At 39.9% G+C, this 25,206-nt stretch overlaps 2 protein-coding genes across 2 annotated transcripts in view; one reads left to right on the top strand and one right to left on the bottom strand.

Annotated features, from left to right (window-relative positions):
- LOC143756716 (uncharacterized) overlaps positions 1-25,206 on the top strand; it is a 71,689-nt gene that overhangs the window by 37,424 nt on the left and 9,059 nt on the right. The gene's annotated exons all lie outside the window — the stretch shown is intronic.
- LOC143756717 (uncharacterized) overlaps positions 24,236-25,206 on the bottom strand; it is a 28,630-nt gene continuing 27,659 nt past the window's right edge. The window contains exons 13-14 of the mRNA XM_077247364.1: positions 24,528-24,683; positions 24,236-24,441 (exon numbers count right to left, since the gene is read on the bottom strand). The gene's annotated coding sequence lies outside the window, so the exon portion shown is untranslated. The remainder of the gene's footprint in view (positions 24,442-24,527; positions 24,684-25,206) is intronic.

Below are 25,206 nucleotides of genomic sequence, written 5' to 3'. Positions count from 1 at the left end.
ACGTTTTAATGATAAAGAATGCAACACAAAATTAGCAACTATGATAATATTAAAATTATCTGTGCCTCAAGTGGGGGGGGCACAAGCATTTTTTGGGGCGGGCCCGGCCCCCTATGGCCCGCCCATAGCGACGGATCTGGGCCCCCCAATCAAGTTTACATTTTTTTTTTTTAGATGACTTAAACAAGTAAATGAATGAATGAATAATTCAAGACAAGAAAATTCTGATTTCATGATCAATATACCTGCCAATAACTGCTGCTGTGTCTGCCAGCATTTAAGTCATGCGCATAATCTAGACACCTCGCGAGTGCATAGACAAGTCGTGCGCAACTGCGCATAGTCACGGTATCGGTTTAAGTTGGAGAAAATAGCAGGGGAACTTAACCTTCTAGGTGTAAGGGTAGCAGTTTGAATAAATAATAAACATAGCAGTTTGAACTCTTGTCCACTTTATTATACCACACATCAGGGCCCGTATTCATAAAGATTCTAAGAATCCTCTCAGAAAACTCTTAATTTAGCTTAAAATCTTTTACGTAGGAGTCTTAGCTTAAGAGCGATTCGGGACCGATCTGAGAGCAACTCTGAGTAAGGAAAAGACAAAAACTTTTATCTTAGTGAGGAGGCGAGGCTGACCCCGTTGCTATGTATGACACAATCTTTTGAAGACTGTGATTGGTTGGTTGTCCAAGAAGGAAAAAAAGAGTGATTTTAAGTATAGGGTCTATTCTAAGCCTTCACTTTGAAATTACATGCGTAATTTTTCCTATTTGACCATTCTCATACACACACACACACACACACACACATTATATGTGTAAATAAATCCTTTTTTTTTATTTACCATACTGTTAATTTCCTATAAGGTATTTGATTGGATTAGAATGATAAAAATTATTCCACTGTCTATTTAAGTGGCGGTTTGAATGTTGGTTTTAATGTAGCAAACATGGAATAAAAAAACAAGAAGGACAAGAAAGCTCAACTGGACAGAGGAACAGTGTTTACTGTGAGCCCAGTTAGTGGATGAACACAAGGCCATCCTTAAAGGAAATTAAGGCCCGGTGTCACAACACAGAAGCAGAAGTGGGAGCTTATAGCGGTTAATAATAAATTATTTATGGTTCATTTCCCCTGCTTGTGCGGAAGCCTGCTATATTCATAAATGTATTCTTTTGAGCCTGCAAGGTGGGAATGTCCAGTCGAAACAAAATGAACTGCGACAAAATAAGAGGTTCTGAAAGTGCTGTAATTGTTTGTGATCACTCTGCCTACAGAAGGTTGTGACAGACCCAAATCATCACTGCTGCATTGATACATTTTCCCAGCTGCCAAATATCTTAATGTACAGTAGTGATTTAATTTCTGGCACTACGCCTTTCCTGCGCTGTGTCGGAGATGTTATTGTGTCTCTAATAAAATCGGTCACAAACATGATCCCTGCACGATCTAATCTATAGTGTCTTTTTAACTCACTGTCATCTATTGTCTGCAACACATTTCTTCTCCCACTTCGTCTTTCTGCCATTTTCTCCTCTGCTAAAAAAAACTCTTAAGCCTCTTAAAAGTCCTCGTCCATGCTCCTAAAAATTTTGACCTTAAGACCTCTTTTAAGGGTTAAGATGCTTTCTGAATTACTTTTTTCTTTACTAGGATTTTTTCTTTAATTTTAAGAGTAAACGGCCACATTTCTAAGAACTTTCTTAGAATTTTGTCACTAGGAGCTACTCTTTGCATTAAGATTCTTTATGAATACTAGGGATGGCTGACGCGAAACAGTCGTTCCGAAGCTTTGCGAGATCCCGAAGCGCAGATGTTTCGAAACACTGATTCGAAGCGTGATTCAAAACACCCATGTCACGTGACTATGGCCAAACGAAGCCTCGAAGTGTTTCACTAAATGTTTCATCAGGTGTGATCAAGGGGGTAATCCATCAGCCGGAAGTTGAAGCCTCGCGGGAGCCGCCATTGTAGCAGAACTTCACCTGCTGTTAGCATTCCATTGACTCCCATTCATTTTGGCGTCACTTTGACAGCGAATAACTTTACATCTTAGGCGTCCAAAGACTTCATTTGTCCATTATTTTTTTCTAAATAAACACGACAATGTATAAAAGGCTCCATTACTTTGTATCTTACGTTATGGCCCAGTAGAAGCCGTTTTTGTTAAAAACAGGCTAACGATTGCGTCATAACCACGCGAGTTTATGTCGCACAATAGAGACATTACCGTATAGACAGGAGGAGAAGCTCGCAGCCAATCGGGGGGACGTCCCGTCAAGGGAGAAGCCCATAGATAATGAGTCCATAAGAAGCAACGGGACAAAATATTTCAACAACGTTTTTGGGGAATTGGAAATAATTCGATATGAGGTAAGTGAATACATATGAAGTTATTAACGTTGTCAATTTTCACGTACTGCTGCTAGAAGATTTACGTCTGTCAGACAGGTTGCTCACGTCATCAAGCTTAGTTTGAGTCGGTTTGAGACTGCGCGTCAGGAACGGAAGTGCTCAAAAATCGCTAAAAATGGCCTTCAACTGTCTCAACTGAGTTCCAATGAGATGGCTCTGTCCACTTCTTATACTGTCTATGGGTGTGATTCGCCGAATCAGCGTTTGATTGACACGGTCGGAAACAGACCACACAATCGCACATCTGTATAAAAGTGAAATCAACGCATATTGACCTCGTGGGTTTTTGTGAGAGGATTTTGTTTTTCAGATAGCGGATTTTTGGTGATATAGTGACATTTATAGTGCGATTTGTTTAGTTATATTTAGGCTTACATTTAATTTTACACAACACATTGACTGATAGGCTAGAGACACAGAGTATACATATAGTGACACATTAATAGATACATAGATATAAATATATATAGACAGCTAGATTAATAGATATAGATAGATAGATAGATAGATAGATAGATAGATAGATAGATAGATAGATAGATAGATAGATAGATAGATAGATAGATAGATAGATAGATAGATAGATAGATAGATAGATTAAAGATAGCCTACATATATAAATACATAGATCATAGATACATTTATAGATACATCTAAATACCTAGGTTATTGATACATAGATTATAGATACATACATAGCTAGATTATTGATACATAGATTATAGATACATATCTAAATACATAGATTATAGACACATATTATATATATATATCTAAATACATAGATAGTTTGTAGATACATATATCTAATTACATAGATAGATTAGAGATACATATCTAGATAGATTTGGATAGATGGATAAAATGGAGGCTCCCCAGAAGAGATGCCGTACATCTGTGGTGTGGGAGCATTTCCATTTAGAAACCCCAAATAAAGTGAGATGTGTGTATTGTGATCGGCAGCTCGCCTACTGCAACAATACATCATCCATGATGCGCCATTTGAGGAGCACTCATCCTGCCATTTTGCAGAGTGCAGAGGATGGCATTCCCCCTGTACCTAGGCCTGCTACTGACACTGCTGGGCCATCTAAGCAAGGTATGCATAGATGTATCCATCACCATCAACATCATCACCATCACCATCAACATCAACATCAACACCAGTAGTAACACAGGACATTTTATGGGAACTTTTTTTTACTCGTATCCATCAAACCCAGATGATACACAATGCTACAGCTGATGCTGCAGTGGAAGTGAAAAAATACATCAACGATGCGTATTTGCCCAGAACTCATGATCCACTAACTTACTGGAAAGAGAGAGCAGTAATCTTTCCTCATTTTTATGTCCTAGCTAAAAAATATCTTTGCATGCCAGCAATAAGTGTCCCTTGTGAGAGGATTTTTTCAAAGGCTGGAGAAATTATCTGTAAAAAAACAAGTAGGCTAAGTCCTTCCACAGCAGAAAATTTTAAATTTTTTAATAAAAATATGTAAAAAAGTGAGACATTGTGGCTTAATTTATTTTATTAATATTCATTTTGCAGGACCAAAATAACATTATGCAAAGGGAGGAGCCTATAGGTTACAAGATTCACATATTAGAAAAGTACAATAACAAAAAAACAACAAATTTTCATGGCTCGTCAAGGTTGTTTCAGATCAACACCTGCAAGTGACCACTAGGTGTCACCGTTGAGAGGGGTGTCGGATTGATTCGAAGCCTCGAAACAATATGGACCATTTGGTTCAACTGTTTCATTGCTTCACGAAGCCTCGATCTGCCCATCACTAAAGAATACGGGCCCAGATCACTAACTCCAAAAACCCGCGACACTCCAGTACCAAGTGCGCACAACCACTGATCTATATAAAAAGCTGTGTCCCAATGTGAAGGCTGCATCCTCCGTAGGACGCTTCCTTCGAAGGACCCAGCCTACCCAGCCTTCGAAGGACCCAGCCTACCCAGCCTTTGAAGGACGCTCCGCATGTAGCCTTCGTATGATTCCCGAATTGCGCATCCAGGTGTTCCCGATTACCGCTCCTTGCGCCAAGCAACGGTGCGAGAGTAGCCTAAGGCTGCCATCCTGATAAACCATTTTATATAATTGAATAAACATTATTTTGTTTATATTTTACTGGAGGACATGGTGAGGATGTTTCAGTCATGTATTTTCGGCTTTAATAGCCGGATCATGGCCAGAGGTTTTCTGCACCCCAATTCAGAAGCTGCTTCCTGAATTGCAAGATTACACTTTAAACTGTTCAAGTATTGGGTGTTAATTTACGTAAATAGTGTAATGAAAAGAAAAGAAAACATAAATAATGGGCATATGGTTCAAATGTTCACTTATATCTTACCTTGATGCGATTTTGTTGGCTAGTGTATTCTTTTTATTATGTAGCATAAATGGACAATATAAATAATGAATATAAATATATATTTAAACCCCGTATCATGGAGGGAAAAAAACCTCCATCTGTGGGAAAAAACAAAACAATCCGTGGCTTGGATAAAGTTAATACCGCATAACAAACCACGAACAGCCTATTAATGGTTAAACCCGTTCTATTAATGCATGTTTATCCTTTGTTGTGTAATAAGAGGGAAAGACTTCTAAACAGGGGTTAAATATAACATTGGGGAGTGTGATAGTTGTAATTGATAAAATGAGAATATCGGTTTCATTCCATATTAAATGTGCCCTGAAGACTCCTGCACTGACGCTGTAGCCTACCCTCACCTTCAGTCTCAGATCCTTGGATTTTGCAAGACTTTACTTGCTCCTTATTTTTAATAAACATTAAACTTCCCAGTGTTGGTCTTTGTGAAAAAGTGCAGATACACCCAAGTATGATTAGCACAAAATGTTTAGTTGTATTTAGATTGCTCCTGACTTGAGCATATTTCTGCTCTCTGTGTCGGACAGTACAAGAACAACATAGAGGAAAGGACAGACAACATGCTTGACGTGCAGTTTATTAGACATATATAAATCCCTTTGTGCTAAATCAGTGCACAAGTGTGAGTATATATATATATATATATATATATAGGTCATTGAGAAATAAACAAATTAATGTTTTTTTTAATCTTTTCAAAACTGATGTAATGTGTATTTTTGTGTCATGAACAATGTATTTAAACAAGTTTCAGTTGTGAACATTTCTAAGTGTTTAAATTCACCTAAAAGTATACCAACCTACTCATACTTGAAAGCAGTTTTTACCAGTATTTAATAGAGATGGCTCCTCTGGACAATGCTTTATCACGCATACTGTAATTACTATAATAAGAGAGCCATGTTTGCAGTTGTGCCATTCTGACATGCAAATTGCTTGACAAAAGGTTTTCAATTATCTCAACAGCTATAAATCTACTGAAATGTATACAATTTGTTTATGTTTGTTTACAAGTTGTTTGTTGAACGGTTAAAATGATGCCATAGAATTTCATTTTTATTTTTTTATTCTTAAAACACCATTTAAATTAGTATTTTAGTCTGTTCATTTGTGCGGACAGTTGCACAACCTGACATTTTGGGGGGTTTAAGATAACAGGACTATAAAATTATTATGTATTAATTTATATAGTAATAAGTGCATAAGCATTGTAAACATTAAGATGAATGCAATTTTACATTTTACTTGTTTGCAATGGCTTTTTAAGAAAATCACCTGTTTCCTGCAAGTCTCCTGTCCTTGTGAAACCATAGTGAACATTACGTGATAACCCTTAAATAACATACAAGTTTAAGAACACAAAAATACTTCCAAACAACTGCAAAACGGTCTTTAACCAAGGTAAAGTTAGCCAGAAAATATGTTAACAAAGGCAGGCAACTCTGGTTGACCACAATAAACATTAAATATTAGCAGATTTTTATCTTTTAAAAACAATATTGCTGTAACTACATACACATACTACATCCAAATGTCAATGTATTATATACATATTGAAAACCAACGCATTTATTGACTACAAACTACCAAAAATCACAGTTCTGCTCTCTAACTCCATCGATTTGAATTGGCGCAGAAGCACTTCCTGGAACTATCTGAGGTCTATGCGAATCACGTGACAACCAAGCATTTAGAACTTCCGTTGTCGCAACCCTCTCTCTATATGGCTCTGTTTAAAACGAAGAAATTCGAATCTAATTTCCAGGTTCTAATTTGGCCTTAGAAAACCAGTAATATCGTCATTTTTTCCCCTATCAATTTGTGAATATTTCAAATATTTAATAAAGGGGAAAAAAGTCATTAAACAAAAATCTGAAAATACGTCAATATTTTTTTTATTTTTTTTGCGCAGCATTTGGTGTGTACAGTTCAAATTCAAATTTTGGTGCTCAACTTGCGTTTTAAAAATAGCCTAACAACCCTTCATTTTTTCGTTTTTCAATTTCGGGTTAAAAAAAGAAAAACGAATGGACGCAAAAGTACACGGACCTATTAATTATTTCAAATAATGTAGGCTATTTGTAGAAAAAGTTAGGTTGGGTCCATGTACTTTTGCGTCCGTTTGTTTTTGCACAAATACAAGTAGTTGCGAATGATGTATTATTATTTTCTGTATGACCAGAAATGATAGAGTAGCCTATTTTAAGTTGTTTCCACTGTTGATAGAAAAATGCAAGTGTCCGCGCCCGCGCGCCTCCACACTCCACACAAACACTTGGATATGCTCAAAATCTTGTTTATAAAAAATGATAATCTTAGCCCTGTATTATTATTGTCTAACCTGTATTATGACTGACATTTGCCGAATTGCTTTGTTCCTTTTTTTGATAAAAGCGGCTTCTAAATATGTAGCCTAAATGTATAGGTCTAATAATAATGATAATTAGTATTATTATTATTTGTGTTTATAATTATAACTATAAATGAGTTCACTTAAGACAGTAGGCTAATATGTTAATCATAAAATAATTTATGAATGTTTTATTTTTATATAATAAAACCTAACCTTGTGTTTGTGTTATATTTATATTTTATATGTGAAGTCTTTTTTTGCTTATTCTATTATACTGAGCTTTTTTCTCCCAAAAAATTGAGTTTTAGAAAATTGAAGAAATTATCCATTTAAAAAAAAAAAGTTTAAACACAATGCAAAGCATCCCTCATAAACAGGTGGACTGGTTGAATCATCGTGGGCACGATTTGTTAAACCGAGGGAACAGTTTAAGAATTTGTGAGTAGGCTACAGTTTATAAACTGAGGGGAAGGATTGCACAACCGTGGCCACGGATTGATTTTTTCCCCAACAGGAGACTTTCTGGGCTCCGTAGGCTACTACGGGAATATAAAACCCAGTTGAATATAAAAAAGTGCAGTTCAAATGTTACTCCCGCTCTTCATCGGTAGCTGTCACAGTTGCTAGGCGACAAGAACAATCATCCGTCATTTTTTTAAATAAAAGTGCTGTCGTCACCGGCTTGACTTATGGGGTAGGATCGGGGAGGATAGACCGAGAAGGATCCATGTATGTATCCTTCCTTTCACGGGGAAACGAAGGGTGCATTTGGCGTCGCTTTTGAATCAGGGTAGCCTTCGTCGTGCCACGATGACGCAACCGGCCTTCGAATACAGCCTTCGAAGGATGCGGAATTGAATTGGGACAGCCTTCGTCGCGCCGCTGTGACGCAATCGGCCTTCAAATGCGGCCAATCAGCCTTCAAATGCGGCCTTCGGAGGACGCAGCCTTCACATTGGGACACAGCTAAAGTCATTCTATATAGATCAGTGCGCACAACGCATTCCTATCTACGGCAAGCCCCGAGGGGGAAAAATAGATTGCATACACACATACAACGAGCGCCAGTAGCCTACATCATTACCAGTATTATAGTAACAGACTTTGTTGGATTCTGTCATGTACAATCCAACAAAGTCTGTTACAATAATAAGAATAAAAAAGATTCTGAGGACAGTTACAATGTATTGAGACAGTTGAGAAATAATAATATTTTTACAGTTTTCAACAATAATTGCCATTGTTGAACCCTTGCTTTTATTATGTTTCCGATTTCTCAGTTTTGTCATTATTTTAGCAAATAATTTATTTTATATGTTTTGAGACAGTTTGTTTTAAGAAGTTTCAAAGAGTTAGTAAAAGAGTAAAGTAAAAGTTAAAACTTTTTTAAGTAGACATCTATTTTTTATTAAGTATTTATTTTGTATAAATACATAACCTCACTGTATTCATTTATAATGTATCATTATTGCGTGACATTTGTGTCAATAATCGTCAAGCACATGTGACTTCGCGTAGTGGGAGGGGGCCCCCAAATCAAATTCTGCTTAGGGCCCCCAAAAGGCTCGGACCGGCTCTGATTAAACAGCTTCTCGGCTGCAGCCTGACAGGCAGAAAGAATCGTGCTGTGATCACGAAAGGTGTTTCCCATTGAAATACATTAGTTTAAAATAACGTGCTGATATCACGAAAATAACGAAATAAACGTCCCCGTGCCACGAATCAATATATTCAATTACGTGACCATATCACGAATTGCCGTGAGACTGGGTTGGTGTGTGTGTGTGTGTGTGTGTGGAGCTCACGCGTGCATTTGTGGATTGCTATGTGTATGTGTGGATCTGTCGCGTGCATTTGTGGAATCGATTTGCGTGTGGATCTCTCTCGTGTATCTGTGGATTGCTTTGTGCGCGCGCGTGTGTGTGTGTGTGTGTGTGTGTGTGTGTGTATGTGTGTGTGTGTGTGTGTGTGTGTGTGTGTGTGTGTGTGTGTGTGTGTGTGTGTGTGTGTGTGTGTGTGTGTGTGTGTGTGTGGATCTCTCCCGTGCATCTGTGGATTGGTTTGTGTGTGTGTGATTCTCTCGCGTGCATTTGTGGATTGGTTTGCATTTGTGGATCGGTGCACGCATGCGGATCTAGGATATGTATGTTGGAAAAATTCACTCTTGCCAGAATGATTATTAAAATGTATCTAATGTGAATTTCTTGTTTTTGACCACCGGGGGGAGCTCTGGGCATATTTTTGTATTCTGTTAGCTAGCACTGAAAAAGAGCTGTATACGTTTGTTGAACACACAGTAAAGGAGGACGAACATTTTGTTTCTGTGCGTTTAACTGAATAATAAGTATTCCGAGTCTTTATTGAAAACCAACAGGTTATGGGCCCAGAACTAGAACGCTACAGTGACGCTGCTGAAAGGCTTATTGAAGATATTGACCGACTGTGAGTAAAAATGAGTTTGGATTCCAAGACGGTGACAATTGTTTCATTAAATGGAGCAAACTATCCCACGTGGAAAGTGCAATGTCGCATGGCATTGATGAGAGATGGACTATGGGACTTGGTAAATGGTACAGAGACTGCTCCACGATCTGATCCAAGTAAGTTCGCAATTTATATGACTAAAAGTGATCGTGCTCTGGCTAACATTGTGCTGTCAATAGAACCGTCTTTGCTCTATTTGATTGGAGAGCCGGAAGATCCTACTGTCGTGTGGGAAAAGTTGATGAATCAGTTTCAGAAGAAAACTTGGACAAATAAGTTCAGTAGCACCTCAATGCAGTACATGAGATCCACGGGGAGGAGTCGGATCAAGATCCAAGGGGTGGAGATGGGTAGGATTAGGGTTGGGTTTAGGGATTAGGGGTGTGTTTAGGTATCAGGGGGCGGAGTTGGCTAGGTTGAGGTGTATGTAAGGTGGGAGGAGTTGGATCTGGATCCGACTCCTCCCCGTGGATTTCATATTCTGCAGTGAGAACCATCTCAATAAGTTAGCACTGAGGCGTAAATTGTACTCGTTAAAATTGAAAGACGGAGACTCGGTTCAAGAGCACATTAAGGTGTTGACTGAAACGTTTGATGCATTGTCAATTGTGGGTGATCATATCGAAGAGGAAGATCGTGTCGTGCACCTGCTAGCCAGTTTACCTGACTCATTCAACGTGTTAGTCACGGCACTTGAAGCAAGTGTGGATGTACCTAGAATGGAGGTTGTCACGGAACGATTGTTGCATGAAGAACGTAAATTGAGAGAACGTGATGTTGAAAACACCAGCAATAATGTTAAAGCTCTGACTGGAAAACAATTTGTGAGAGGAAAAGGCCCAAAGTGTCACTACTGCGGAAGATATGGACATATCAAACGTGACTGCAGAGAGTTCAACAAATATTTTGCAAGTACAGAATTCAACAAAGAGAGTATGAAGATGGGTTATAAACACAAAGCAAACAAGGCACAAGAAAAAAAAACAAGAAAGTGACTCGGATAGTGAGAGTGTTGGACTAATGGTGAGTCATGCACTATCATCAAGTTCTGAAGCAAGAATGGATAGCTGGATTGTAGATTCAGGAGCAACCTGTCACATGTGCAATGACAAGAAACAGTTTGTTGAGTTTAAAAGTCTGGAATCCTCACAAGAAGTAACACTCGGAGATGGTTACTCTGTTGAAGCAACAGGACGTGGAGTTGTGCGGCTGAAGATGACATTGTTTGATGGTAAGACAAAAGAATGCAAGCTGAATGATGTTTTGTATGTACCACAATTGTCATACAACTTACTGAGTGTATCCAAGGTAACTCAGTCTGGGAAAAAAGTCAAGTTCACAGAGAACAGATGCTGCATCACGGATGGTAATCAAAAACTGATTGCTACTGCAACAAAAAATGGCAGTCTCTATTATGTGAACTGTAGAGAAAGTGATCACTTGAGTGCAACAGAAAATGTGAATTTGCATAAAGATGCTAAGGAACAAACCTGGCACCGACGTTATGGTCATCTAGGTGTACAAAATTTGAAGAAGCTGTGTAATGAGTGTCTAGTTGATGGTTTTGACTTTGATGTGTCAAAAGACATAGACTTTTGTGATTCATGTGCTGAAGGAAAGGATCATCGCAGCAAGTTCAAAATCAGTGATCGCAAAAGAGCTGTTGAACCACTTGGCTTAGTGCACAGTGATGTATGTGGGAAAATTAACGAAAAATCCTTGAGTGGAGCTGAATATTTTCTGACATTCATTGATGAGAATACTCACTATGTATGGGTGTATGTTCTGAAGCGGAAAAATGAAGTTTTTCAGAAGTTCCTAGAATGGAAGGCTATGACAGAAAAATCAACTGGAAGACAACTGAAAGTCTTACGCACGGATAATGGAGGAGAATATACCTCGTCTGAGTTTCAAAACTTCCTGAAAAAAGAAGGAGTTCAACATGAGCTCACAGTACCAAAGACTCCTGAACAAAATGGAGTAGCTGAGCGAATGAACAAAACACTGATGGAGACAGCTAGATCCATGTTAGCGGATGCAAAGCTACCTCAGAAGTTCTGGGCAGAGGCACTGTCAACAGCTGTGTATCTGAGAAACAGAAGCCCAACGAAATCAGTGAAAGGGATGACTCCTTTTGAAGCATGGACAGGTGAGAAACCAAAGGTTGATCATTTACGTATATTTGGATGCACTGTTTATGCTCACATACCTAAAGATGAACGGAAGAAACTAGATCCCAAAGCAAAGAAATGTGTTCTTCTGGGCTAATGAACAGAAACGAAAGGATATCTGCTCTATGATACAAAACTTGCAAAAGTGTTTTTTAGTCGAGACGTGCTGTTCAAGGAGTCTGATTATGAAATTGAAAAGGGGTCTGCTGAAAATGAGGAAGACACTGTGAAACGATACGAGAAATTTGACTGCCAAGATTCTGACAGTGGCTCAGCAGAAGAAGAGATTCAAAGATCTGATTCTGACAGTGGCTCAGCAGAAGAAGAGATCCAAAGATCAACAAGAGTGAGAAAACCACCTGACTATTACGGAGAGTGGGTAACTCTTACTAATAACCAAATAATTGAACCCAAAACTGTAAAAGATGTTTTCAGTAGTCCAGACAAGGATAAATGGAAGGAAGCTATGAAGAAAGAAATGGAATCCCTGTATGCAAACAATGTGTGGGACCTGGTAGAATTACCAAAAGATCGAAAAGCAGTGGGCAGTAAATGGGTGTTCAAAGTCAAGGTTGATGCTGATGGAGCATTTGAGAGACACAAAGCACGTCTAGTAGCACAAGGTTTTTCTCAAAAGTTTGGGTCAGACTATGACGAAACATTTAGTCCAGTAGTTAGATTTGAGTCAATTAGAACAATAATTGCTCTAGCTGTACAACATGGACTAAAATTACATCAGATGGATGTCAAGACAGCTTTCCTGAATGGAGAACTAAATGAGGAAGTGTTCATGCAACAACCTGAAGGTTTTGTTGTCAAAGAAAAGGAACATCTAGTGTGCAAACTAAATCGCAGCATCTATGGACTGAAGCAATCACCAAGATGTTGGAATATTATAGCTCCCTCCAGTTAACAGATACGGACACAAGGCGTTCTTGTTTACGGGCATTTATTAGTCAAATGATGTCCTCGATGCCATCAAACATGCCGTGAGAACTAAATAAAACATAAAAATCACATGACAAGTTACAGAAATAAGAATATTCTCACAGAGAATAGCACATTAATAAATAAAAAACACGTTAGATTGACTGTTATTAAATCGTCACACAGTTATGCTTTACATTGATAATTACACATTAAAAGAACTATGCATACCTCATTGGCCGCGTTAACTCCAGGGGAGTGAAACAAACAGGTAACAAAGGGAACTTCTCTTCCGTGTGTCTCTCGGTGAACTTACAAATGTAATGACATTACCAAAAACGTAACGAGCCGCAGTTAGCTCTGTATACGCTATGACATTCTCCGATGCTACGATGCTGATGTAACATCAATAAACGTCTGAACCAACCGAACCTCAGAACAATAGTTCCGCTATATAAGCCTACATAAACAAATCCGCTTGTACATATATTTCCAAATAAAAGAAATGCAGATTAATAAAAATATATTATGATATATTTAAACGTGGTTACTTATTAAATTAAAACTATTATTTTATGGAACTTAAATTATGCAACTGTCTCTGCTGGCAGCTACACTCCCACCAAATCACTGGTGATTTCTTATTAACTTAATAAACATAAGATTCCAACTTAAAATTATGAGACTTGGTTTAAGTGAGGTAGCAACACCCAAGGCTGCATTAATCAGCTTCAAGCAGAGTTACCGTCTTGTGAATAGGCCGTTCTAGGTAAGTCTGCTTTGTGAGCCGCTTTCCTTGGTCATCCAGTGCTGATTCACTGATCAGCAACCGCAGCTTTCTCACATGTCCATCTTCACCAGGATACACTTCCGTGACCTTGGCGAGTTTCCACTCATTTCGTGGTGCATTGTCATCTTGCACGATCACGATATCGTTGACCTGCGCATTTCTGCGGGTTTTGTGCCATTTTTGTCTCTCTTGAAGATTTAACATGTATTCCTTTTTCCACCTAGACCAAAACTCATTGGTTAAGTGCTGAACTTTACGCCATCTTTTGCGAAGATAAAGATCTTCTTTCACAAAGTCCCCAGGTGGTGGCAAGACTATGGAAGACTTCATCGTCAAAATGTGATTGGGCGTAAGAGGCTGTGGCCCAGCTGGATCACTCAGCAAATGTGCTGTTAAAGGTCGGCTGTTTATAATTGCCATTACTTCGTAAAGGTAAGTTCTCAAAGATGAACTGTCAAGTCTTTGGGATGCCTGATCTAGAATGGATGTCAATACACTTCGTATTGTCCTGATCTGCCTTTCCCAGGCTCCACCCATATGGCTAGCAGACGGAGGGTTCATGACAAACTCACAGCCCAATTTCTTGAGGCATTCCTGATCCATCTCTTTAACCCCTTCCAAGAATTCACGTCTTGCGCCAACAAAGTTGGTGCCCTGGTCAGAACGAAGTTGTCGAACGTTACCACGCAGAGCAATGAGAGCACGAAGAGCATTGATAAAAGCATCGGTCGTCATATCATCAAGCACTTCTATGTGCACAGCACGAGAACACAGACAAGTGAATAGCAGGCCATAACGCTTCACTTCCCTCCTTCCATCTTTGACGTAGAATGGCCCGAAACAATCCATCCCACAATATGTAAAGGGGGGCGTTGTCTCCATACGTTCACGAGGTAAGTCTGCCATTCTTTGTTCCTCAGTACACCTTCTGAACTTTCGACACTTGACACACTTGTAGATGTAGGACGACACTGCATGACTGCATCCAAGTACCCAGATCCCGTTAGCTCTTAGCTCATTCATTGTAATGCCACGTCCTTGGTGTTGCACTCGCTGATGGTAATGTGCAACCAGTAACTTTGTTATGTGACTTGTCTTTGGTAAGACTGCCGGGTGCCTGATGTGAGGGTGCAGAGCAGCATGCTCCAATCGACCTCCCACCCTGAGGATACCTTGTCCATCCACAAAAGGATTTAGCCTTTGCAGGTTGCCTTTGGTTATTTCCTTCTTGCACTGAAGACTTTGAATCTCCACAGAGAAGTTCTTCCTCTGGACGATGCTTATGATGGTAAGTTCTGCATCTTCTCTCTCTTCCAGACTGCTGGCTTCGTTGGTTCTTAATGTCAACCCTTTGAACTCTTTGACACATCTCTTAAGTCTAGCGATGGCTTTGACCAACCTCGTCCAGCTGGAGAACTTGAGAAAGCGTTTAATCAGTGAATCTTCTGTTGTCAATGTCTTATGCACAAAGACTTTACGAACTTCTGGGTCTTCAACTGCAATGTCTCCCACCTTACTATCTCCACTAGGAAGCTCTTCACACCAAAGAAAATCTGGACCATTAAACCAGTTAGAAGCAATCAGCTCTTTTGCCTTAAGGCCCCTTGAAGCATGGTCAGCTGGATTTTCTTCCGAGGACACATATCTCCATTGACTTGGTTTGGTACTGTCCTTGATGCGCTGAATGCGGTTTGCCACAAAAACATGGAATCTTCTTGCATCGTTGTTGACGTATCCAAGGACGACCTTGGAGTCAGTCCAGAAGAATTCCTGAACCTCTGCTATATCCAATTCCTTTCTGAGCAGATCACTTGTACGCACAGCAACAACAGCTGCTGACAGCTCAAGTCTTGGAACGGTTGTGACTTTCGTAGGAGCCACTCTGGCTTTACCCATCACCAAAGCACAGTGAGTTTGTCCTGATGTCCCGATCACTCTCAGGTAGCTGCACTCTCCATATCCCGTGATGCTAGCATCAGAGAAGTGATGGAGCTCATATTTCCGGTCTTCTGGAAAACTAGCTGGAAGGTAACATCTGTCTATCTTGAGATCATCTAAATTCTGTAGGTCCAGGAGCCAGGATTCCCATTGTGGTCGAAGATCATCTGTCAGTGGTTCATCCCATCCGACCTTGTCCCGGCACATTTGCTGAAGCATTTGCTTTCCGACTAGAACGAACGGTGCTACAAAACCAAGAGGGTCATAGACAGACGCAACGGTCGATAACACTCCTCTTCTAGAGAACGGTTGTTCACTCACCACTATTCTGAATCTGAACTGATCTGAGGTAATGCACCAGTTAACCCCTAGGGCTCTCTCCATTTGGTACTCTCCCAAGGCTAGGTCATGATGTATTGCTGTTTGAGCACACTCTTCTTTGGGAATTGATTCTAGCACCTCCTGGCTGTTAGAAACAAATTTGTGGATGCGTAGCTTGCCATCGCTACAAAGCTGTCTTGCTTCACTGACTAGCTGTTTGGCTTCTTCTTCTGTTGACACACTGGTCAGCCCATCATCCACATAAAAGTTTCGTTCAATGAAGCGGATGGATGCTTCACTGAAGCGACCTTGTCCTTGTGCAGCAATGTGTTTGAGGCCGTAGTTCGCACAGCCGGGTGACGAGGCTGCACCAAACAAGTGCACTTTCATCCGAAAGACGGATGGTTCGAAGTGGTAGTCCCCATTCTCCCACCAGAGAAACCTTAGATAGTCTTGGTCTTCTGCTCTGACGTGAAATTGATGGAACATGCGTTCTATGTCGCACATTATTGCTACTGGACCCTTACGGAATCGACAGAGAACACCTACCAACGTATTGGTCAGCTCTGGCCCAGTAAGCAGATGATCGTTCAATGACACGCCTTGAAACTTTGCTGAACAGTCGAACACAACGCGTATCTTGCCTGGTTTTTGTGGGTGATACACCCCGTGATGAGGGATGTACCAAGCAGGGCTCTTGTTGATTTCTTCTTCAGGAACTTTCTCAGCATCTCCACGCGTCATTGTTTCTTTCATGAAGATTAAGTAGTCCTTGTGGTACTGTTTGTCTTTCTCAAATCTCCTCCTCAAACACTTAAGGCGATGAACAGCACATTTCCTGTTGTCTGGCAGACTCGGTCTGTATTCTTTAAATGGCAAAGGCATTTCACAGTGACCGTCAGGCTTAATCTTGATTCCTTCCTCCATTATTGAAATGAAGCGAAGATCTTCTTGTGAGAAGTGAGAATCCTCCACGCTTCTTTCATTAAAGTCTGACTCCAACATCTTCATAACATTTGGCGGAGTGACTAACTCCTTGACTTGTGTTCGACATATGTATCGGACTTCACTTGTCAGATTGGCAGACGACTGAAGGCATGGCATTACTTGTCTGACAATAGTTCTGTGGCTGCTTCCAATTGCATCTCCGTAGTCGACACAGGAACTTCCAGAGCCAACAATACTCCAGCCGAGGTCTGTTTTTTGAGCAAAAGGCTCCTCATCTCTGCCTGACACAACTTCTCTGGGTAACAGAGCTTGAGAACAATTGTAACCTATAAGCAGACCAACGTCACAGTCAATTAAAGGAGCAATCTCTTCTGCAAGATGCTCTAGATGAGGCCATGCTCTTGCTGTCTTGGGTGTGGGAATGTGACTTACATTGACAGGAATAAAGTCTCTTGAATAGGTTACCGGAAGAGTGATTTTCTTCGCTGAATAAAAACCTCTGATCTGCAACCCAGTTACCTTCTGACTTGGAATGATTGTACTTCTAGATGACAACGTTGAGAGTTTTAGTTGCACTGGCTCCTTCTGTGTGTCCAGAGCGTCTGCCTTTTCTTTCAAGATAAAGGTGGTGTCACTTTGGTTATCCAGTAAAGCATATACGAGAACTTCATGCTCTGGGGTACTTGTTGTTGACAACCACACTGGAATAACGGTGGACGTGTAAGTTCCATTCATGTTTTGCACCACACGGTTAGAGGTGGCTTCCTTAGAAGCTCCATTTGACTGCTTAGAATCCGTCCTTTCCTTTGACCTCTCTTTGGCTTGGTTCCAACACTCCTTTCTCTCGTCATCTCTGTGATCTTTCTTTCCATCATCCTTGACCCGGTCTTCATGCAAACAGGTTGGGTGCTTCCTTTTACATGTGTCACAGACACTCCTCCTTTCACAGTTCTTAGAACGGTGTCCTGTCTTCAAGCATCCAAAACACAGTCCTTTAGTTTGCACAAACTTGACCTTTTCTGAGATTGACTTTTCTTTGAATTTTCGACATGTTTGAATGCCATGGTGCAACTTCTCACAAAAGAGACATGGTTTAGGGTCTGGGTTTTCTTCTGAGCTGCTTGCCAGCACCTTTGCACCAACATTTCGAGGCTTTTGTGTCTTAACCTTTTCACTATCACCAGACTTCAAAGCATGAAGAGATGTCACAGGGTTGCATGCGATCTTGGCTTCTCTTGCAACAAACTGAACAAATTCGCTAAAGCTTGGAAAATCATGTGTTGATTCTTCAACCGCAAGGACCTTTCTGTTCCATCTGGCAATTAGCCAATCAGGAAGCTTGTTGAGCATTCTCTGGTTTTCACCGCAGTCATTTAGGACTGCAAGACTCTTGATCTGCAACATTGCTGCTTCACAGCTTCGTAGAAAATCTGAGAATTCTCTTAGTTCAATGCTGTCCTTGGGTCCTATTTTTGGCCATGAAGTTATCTTATCCCTGAAGGCCTTGGCAATCACAAAGGGGCTTCCATACCTTTCTTCCATGATGTCCAATGCTGAATAGTAGGCTGCATCCGTGCCCAGCAGGAAGTAACCTTCAATAGCTTTCCTTGCAGGTCCTCCAACATACTTGCGGAGGTAGTAGACCTTCTCATTCACTGGAATATTCTTCCTACCGATCAATGTCTCAAAGGACGTTTTCCAGTCTTTGTACCTTAGTGGATCTCCATTGAAAACAGAAGGCTCTGGTATTGGGAGATGGCTTGCGTTGATCGACTCTGTTATTGCTTTGGCAAGTGCTGTAGTGCCATCTTCTTGATGAGCAATGGCAACAGGTTGCACACTTTGAACATTCTGTGTCACCATAGCAGGTTGTACATGTGTGGCGTTTTGTGGTGTTGCCACATGATGCACAGAAATACTTCTTTGGGTAGTTTTAGCTTCGGGTTTCACATGCTTACTGCTATGGAGCAACTCCGAAATCTCTTCGTCCGAACCCACTTCCAGTTCGTAGACCTGCAGACGTGCTTTTGCAGCATTCATTTTCTTAACTGTCTCTAAGCGCTCTAACTGCCTGCGCTTCTCTTCTAATACATTTTTTCTTGCAGCATTTTCTTCTTCTTGCAGTGCAAGCCTCTTTCTGTTCTCTACTTCGAGGTTCCCAAGCTCTTGTTCCTTAAGTTCCATGTCCTCTAATACCTTTAATGTGGCTTGAGTTGCAGCTAGCTCTGCTGCAGCTTCCAGTTTCTTTGAAGAGGTCAAGCTTGATTGCTTTGAACTGATGCTTGCAAACTTTGAACTTCGTGAACATATACTAGACCTTTTGGAGGTTGCACGTGTAAGCACTGAGCCTGTCTCAGTCCAGTATGCTCGTTCTTTGTGAGTATCTGGTACTTTTTCTCTTAATTCAATAGAATCCTCTGCATGTTCCATTAGCTTTCCTGAGACAGCATCACACGTGTCTACCCGGCGGCGCGTCTTGCCATCCGGAGTAGTGTGTTGACGTAAATCTTGGTAAGCTTGTTTTACACTTGTTGAAGCGTTACTGATCTTGGTCAAGTAGGTTTGCAGAATTTCAGTGGAGAATGTTCCATCAATTGCTTTCCTAGTCTCTTTAGCAAGAACTTTCCATTTGTCATAAGAGGTAGTAAAGCGATGTTGAAGCTTTTTAGTTTGGCTGTCATACAGTTCTTGACCCTTTTCTGTAAGCTCTCGGGTTCTTTGGCTTCTTCTTAAACTTTCCTCTACAGCAGCTTGGGTTTCTACAGCTACCTCAGTCTCTTTTGATGGGTTTGCATCTATATCAAGGTCTTTAAACTGCTGCTGTAAACCTGTTGCTCCATTGTTAGCATCTAAGCCCTTTTCATTTGTCTCAAACTCGTGCTCAGACATTTTCAATATTTTTGAATTGGCACCTTAAAACCTTTTGTTTAGTAGATAAAACTTAAAATGAGCTAAATAAAGTAAGTGATGAACCTAGCTTAATGTTACCAGTAAGCTTTTGTTTACGTTGTAATAGTGTACCTTAATTTTACCTTTAGATTTAACCAAGAATGTCTTTACAGTGTAATCTTAAAACAGAATAAACACTTCTCTTTAACACCAAAATAATAAAAAAAAATTGAAAATATTATGATGGACCCTTTAAATAATTATTTACCCTTCAAATAGCTTAGCAGTAAATAACTTAGTGAGTTGAGCAATCACTTCAACATGTAAAACATGCACATTACAATGAACATTTAACTTTTAGCACTTATAGAGCCCCTTTAGCAGTTGAAGGCTATTCCACTTCTTAATATTTAACTTGTTTTAAATATTCAACTTCTTGTAGGTTTAACCATGCAATGCTCCCGGGATCTGCTTGCCTCTTAATATGTTAACATTGAATGCACAGTCTTATCTTTTGACGCTCACATTTAATGTACACGTGCGTGCAGCTCCGTCGACGAACGGCAGGCGTGGATCATCATCTCCCCCACGTCTCCACCTCGTGTCGAGCAGGCTGAGTTCTCACTATAGCTCCCTCCAGTTAACAGATACGGACACAAGGCGTTCTTGTTTACGGGCATTTATTAGTCAAATGATGTCCTCGATGCCATCAAACATGCCGTGAGAACTAAATAAAACATAAAAATCACATGACAAGTTACAGAAATAAGAATATTCTCACAGAGAATAGCACATTAATAAATAAAAAACACGTTAGATTGACTGTTATTAAATCGTCACACAGTTATGCTTTACATTGATAATTACACATTAAAAGAACTATGCATACCTCATTGGCCGCGTTAACTCCAGGGGAGTGAAACAAACAGGTAACAAAGGGAACTTCTCTTCCGTGTGTCTCTCGGTGAACTTACAAATGTAATGACATTACCAAAAACGTAACGAGCCGCAGTTAGCTCTGTATACGCTATGACATTCTCCGATGCTACGATGCTGATGTAACATCAATAAACGTCTGAACCAACCGAACCTCAGAACAATAGTTCCGCTATATAAGCCTACATAAACAAATCCGCTTGTACATATATTTCCAAATAAAAGAAATGCAGATTAATAAAAATATATTATGATATATTTAAACGTGGTTACTTATTAAATTAAAACTATTATTTTATGGAACTTAAATTATGCAACTGTCTCTGCTGGCAGCTACAAATATCGTTCTAGATGAAAAACTGAAGAAGATGGGGTTTGTCCAAACTACAGCTGATCCCTGCATTTACATTGCAGCAACTGGTGAGATGTTCATTATAGCTGTGTATGTTGATGACATTCTTCTGGCTGGACGCAATGATAAACGGATGATGGAGGTGAAGAAATTACTTTCAAAACAATTCGAGATAAAGGACATGGGTGAGTTAACTCATTTTCTTGGTGTGAAAATTGTCCAGAAACCAGAAGTTGGGGAAATCTGGATTGGTCAGACAACATATATCAAAAATGTGTTGGAGAAATTCGGAATGGAAAATTCTAAGCCAGTAAGCACACCAGTAGACATGAATTCGAAGCTCATCAAAATATCTGATGACAAAGAAGGACTGGATCCAACACAATTTCAGTCTGATGTTGGTAGTCTGCTTTATTTGTCATCAAGAACAAGACCAGACATTGCTTATGCTGTAAACAATGTTGCAAGATTTTGTGCTAAACCCACAAAGCATCATTGGATGGCTGTCAAACGAATCATGAGATACCTGAATGGCACTCTGAATCTAGGTGTATTGTATAGCAAGGACAAGCCAAAGGAATGCATAGGGTTTTTAGACGCAGATTGGGCTGGAGACCAAGATGATCGCAAATCTGTTTCAGGAAACATGTTTCAAATCAGCAGAGCAGCTGTGAGTTGGAGAAGCAAGAAGCAGACATGCGTAGCTCTTTCCACTGCTGAAGCTGAGTACATGGCGTTGGGAAGCGCAGCTCAAGAAGTGGTTTGGATGCGGCAACTGATGACAGGTCTAAAGGTAGATCAAACAGAACCGATGTTGATGTTTGAAGATAATCAGTCAGCTATCTGCATGGCTAAGAACCCTCAATTTCATGGACGTGCCAAACACATTGACATCAAGTATCACTTAATTCGAGAGCAAATTGCAAGTGGAGTCATAGACTTGAAATACTGCAAAACTGAAGATATGATTGCTGACATATTCACTAAAGGACTGAGTGAAGAAAAGTTCACGAAGCTGAGACAGATGGCTGGAGTTAAAACGGTTAATTAAATCATTCTGTTTGCGAGTGAGAAGGAGTGTTGGAAAAATTCACTCTTGCCAGAATGATTATTAAGATGTATCTAATGTGAAATTCTTGTTTTTGACCACCGGGGGGAGCTCTGGGCATATTTTTGTATTCTGTTAGCTAGCACTGAAAAAGAGCTGTATACGTTTGTTGAACACACAGTAAAGGAGGACGCACATTTTGTTTCTGTGCGTTTAACTGAATAATAAGTATTCCGAGTCTTTATTGAAAACCAACAATGTACGCTTTGGCAAAAGCGTCGTATATGACGCCTTGGGATGAGAACGCGTTGGCGTGCCATATGGCGGAATAATTCCCGTATTTGTTCCGATGAGACTGTAAAAGAAGATGGACGACGCCCAGGGGCGGTTCTAAGGTCAGTGGATATTCGGGGCTTCAGCCCAAACTAAAATTGGGTATTTTTATTTAAATTAATGAATTAATAAAAGCGATTTAAGGGAATAAAGAAAAATAAAGGCTTATTGTATTATTGAAATAATTTAAAGTATTTGGAAATAGTATTTTATTTTTAAGTATGCATACATTCTCTCTACATGAATCAAGGAATAATATAGCATATTTTCAATTCAAAAAGCCAAAATTGAATTGAAAAAATAAAAGTTGAGTAATTTGCATCACCGGATACTGTCGGTAGTTAAACATTTCTATTGTAAAACAGTTGTCAAATATTAAATCTTTATCCACTTACATTTTACCAGGCATTCCTTCACTGTTGTAGCCCATCTTTCAAGTTGAAGATCCCTGTGAATAGACGTGTAGATAAATACTGTAGGTCAGGAACTCGATTTGCGTGAAGAAATTAATCATAAATGTGCATTAAAAAAGTTTTTTAAAGAAATTGTGGGTAAAATTACTTCCGCTGTCAAAAACGCTCTGATCGGACGTGACGCAACGGCAGGTAAATCTCATCTATTCGTAATGGAGTCAGACATTGAAGAGGTTGTTGCAGTAGGGGTTCATGTCAACTCTTCCGATGGACCATTGCCTTATGATTATGAGCCACCTAGGCGAGAGAGGGGTCAGGCAGAGTTAAGGGGAAGGGTAAATGGACAGAGGAGAGAGATAGAGTTGTGGTGTGAGGAGAATCGGTGGAGGATTGGTCAGGTGTCTTGGTGAGTGACCACAGGCTATAGCTAATTGTGGCTAACGTTGTCTCCATGTTTATCACATTGCAGTATCTTTAATAAATCATATTTACCAATATTGCTGTCGACTTTGTTGTTTTTCAAGCATCCATGTATATTGTCACCACCTATGCTAGCAACATGCGTCTTACAATGTTTAATTTAGATCCCAGATTTTCCGAACTTAGCCGGCTGTTATACTACTCCCCTAGTATTTCCGACGGACATTATCTAAATGACCTCGCATGTACTACGCAGTATGTGTATGAAAGCAGTTAGTGTTCCGGTTAGGACGGGAATATGCTGTTCATGTAAATATAGTCATTGTCACAAGGATCTTTTATTGTCACGTGGACTGAGTGTAAGGCATGCAGATAAATGCGTGAGTTTATCTTGGCACATTTTGTTTAACAGGTGCTTGTGTGGTAGATGTGAGGCTATGCCATCAGCAGTGGAGAGTGTGTGCTGTAGGGAGGTCAACGCCTATTGGTCCCTTGTCCAAAACCTAGATCCCCCAGAAGACATTACCTGCCTCACACTCCATCCAGGGTTTGAAGCATCCCTTATGAATCCTTTTGTGCTGCAGATAGCATACATGAACTTCAGACAGGAGCATGGTCCTCTCCAAGCCAGCAGGCCAGAGTATGTTTTGAGCAAAAATTATTTCACACTGCAATTTAAAGAACCAGCTTTTCTACACCAAAATAGTAAATCCTGTTAAGCAGGTTTTTAAACTCAGTGGTTTCCATATACTTACTATAAAAACAACTTTGGTGTTGTGTAGTACAGTAGAATATCAGCCAACAGGACATTTAATATTTACCATTGGAATTGTTTACTATGAAAACATGGTATGATCAAAATGTAATTAGGTCCCAATCTCCACCACAGGCAGTTCCGATACACAGCATACAGGCAGGTTGTCCGCTGGCCGTACGGAATACTAGGCAGGGACATTAGGAAAGCCATACCTTCATGTGTTGTGTCAGCAATAAGGAGGCAGTTTGCAGAGGAGGGACACACGTACAAAGGTTTCCAGTGGCCCCACTTTGAAGACGATTAATAAATTCATAGTGAAACAAACTGTATTGGTCAAAGTTATCTTTTATTAAATGTTAAAACGCGAGTGTCGTGCGAGATGGAGGCTGACTGCCTCATCCTTGGGAACCTTCTGGAGGGAATTGGTGAGGGGGGGGCGGGGCAGCAGAGGACAAGACAGCACTGCTTTCTTGTAGGGCCTGTGGTGACTTGGAGTATTCCTCTACCAGAGAGACCATCAGATTTGTTGCGTATCCTTGAGGAGAGATGTTTAGAACACATTTAATAACATGGTTGACTCACATAAAAAAAGATATTGAGAAACTAAGAGAAACTATTAACCGTAAGATGGTTTCTCCTTGATGGGGTGGACTACCCAGCCACCTTTCCGAAACCGCGGGTAGCAAACGGCGTAGCGTGCCTGCAGCCTCACCCTCACTGGTTCGAGCTACATCTCTGTTGCCATTACTATTGAAATGTAGGGCTGCCAAGAGAAGTCTATAGGAGATAAGTAGATAGAACATTAGGTCTCCAAAGCTAACCCATGCAGTGAAATGCAACAGAAATACTTGGCATTAATGTTTTCAGTTCAAATGGGTCTAAGACAATGACTCAACTTTGCAATTATTTTTTTGCAAACAATATGTAATGCTGTTATCAATCAATAACATTTTGGTCCGCTATACAAGACTGCATTAGTTTTTAGCCATAATCATTCTGTCATCATTTACCTGCTACAAAAGTATTGCAATATCCTGAAATTTTTTTTTCTACTGGGCAACGATTAATCGCATCCAAAATAAAAGTTTGTGTTTACATGATATATGTGTGTGTACTGTGTATAATCATTTTTTATATATAAATATTTACACATATGCATGTATATATTTAAGAAACATTTGCATGTATATACTGTATATATATTTATACATAATTAATATTATATATAAATATGATATTTTATATATAAATAACATATTTTCTTAAATATATACATGCATATGTGTGTATTTATATATAT

The sequence above is a fragment of the Siphateles boraxobius genome, unplaced genomic scaffold, assembly GCF_051911475.1.
Source record: "Siphateles boraxobius isolate OS27281-9 unplaced genomic scaffold, OSU_SipBor_1 3, whole genome shotgun sequence".
Lineage (NCBI taxonomy): Eukaryota > Metazoa > Chordata > Actinopteri > Cypriniformes > Leuciscidae > Siphateles > Siphateles boraxobius.
This window is presented reverse-complemented; position numbering and strand designations above follow the sequence as displayed.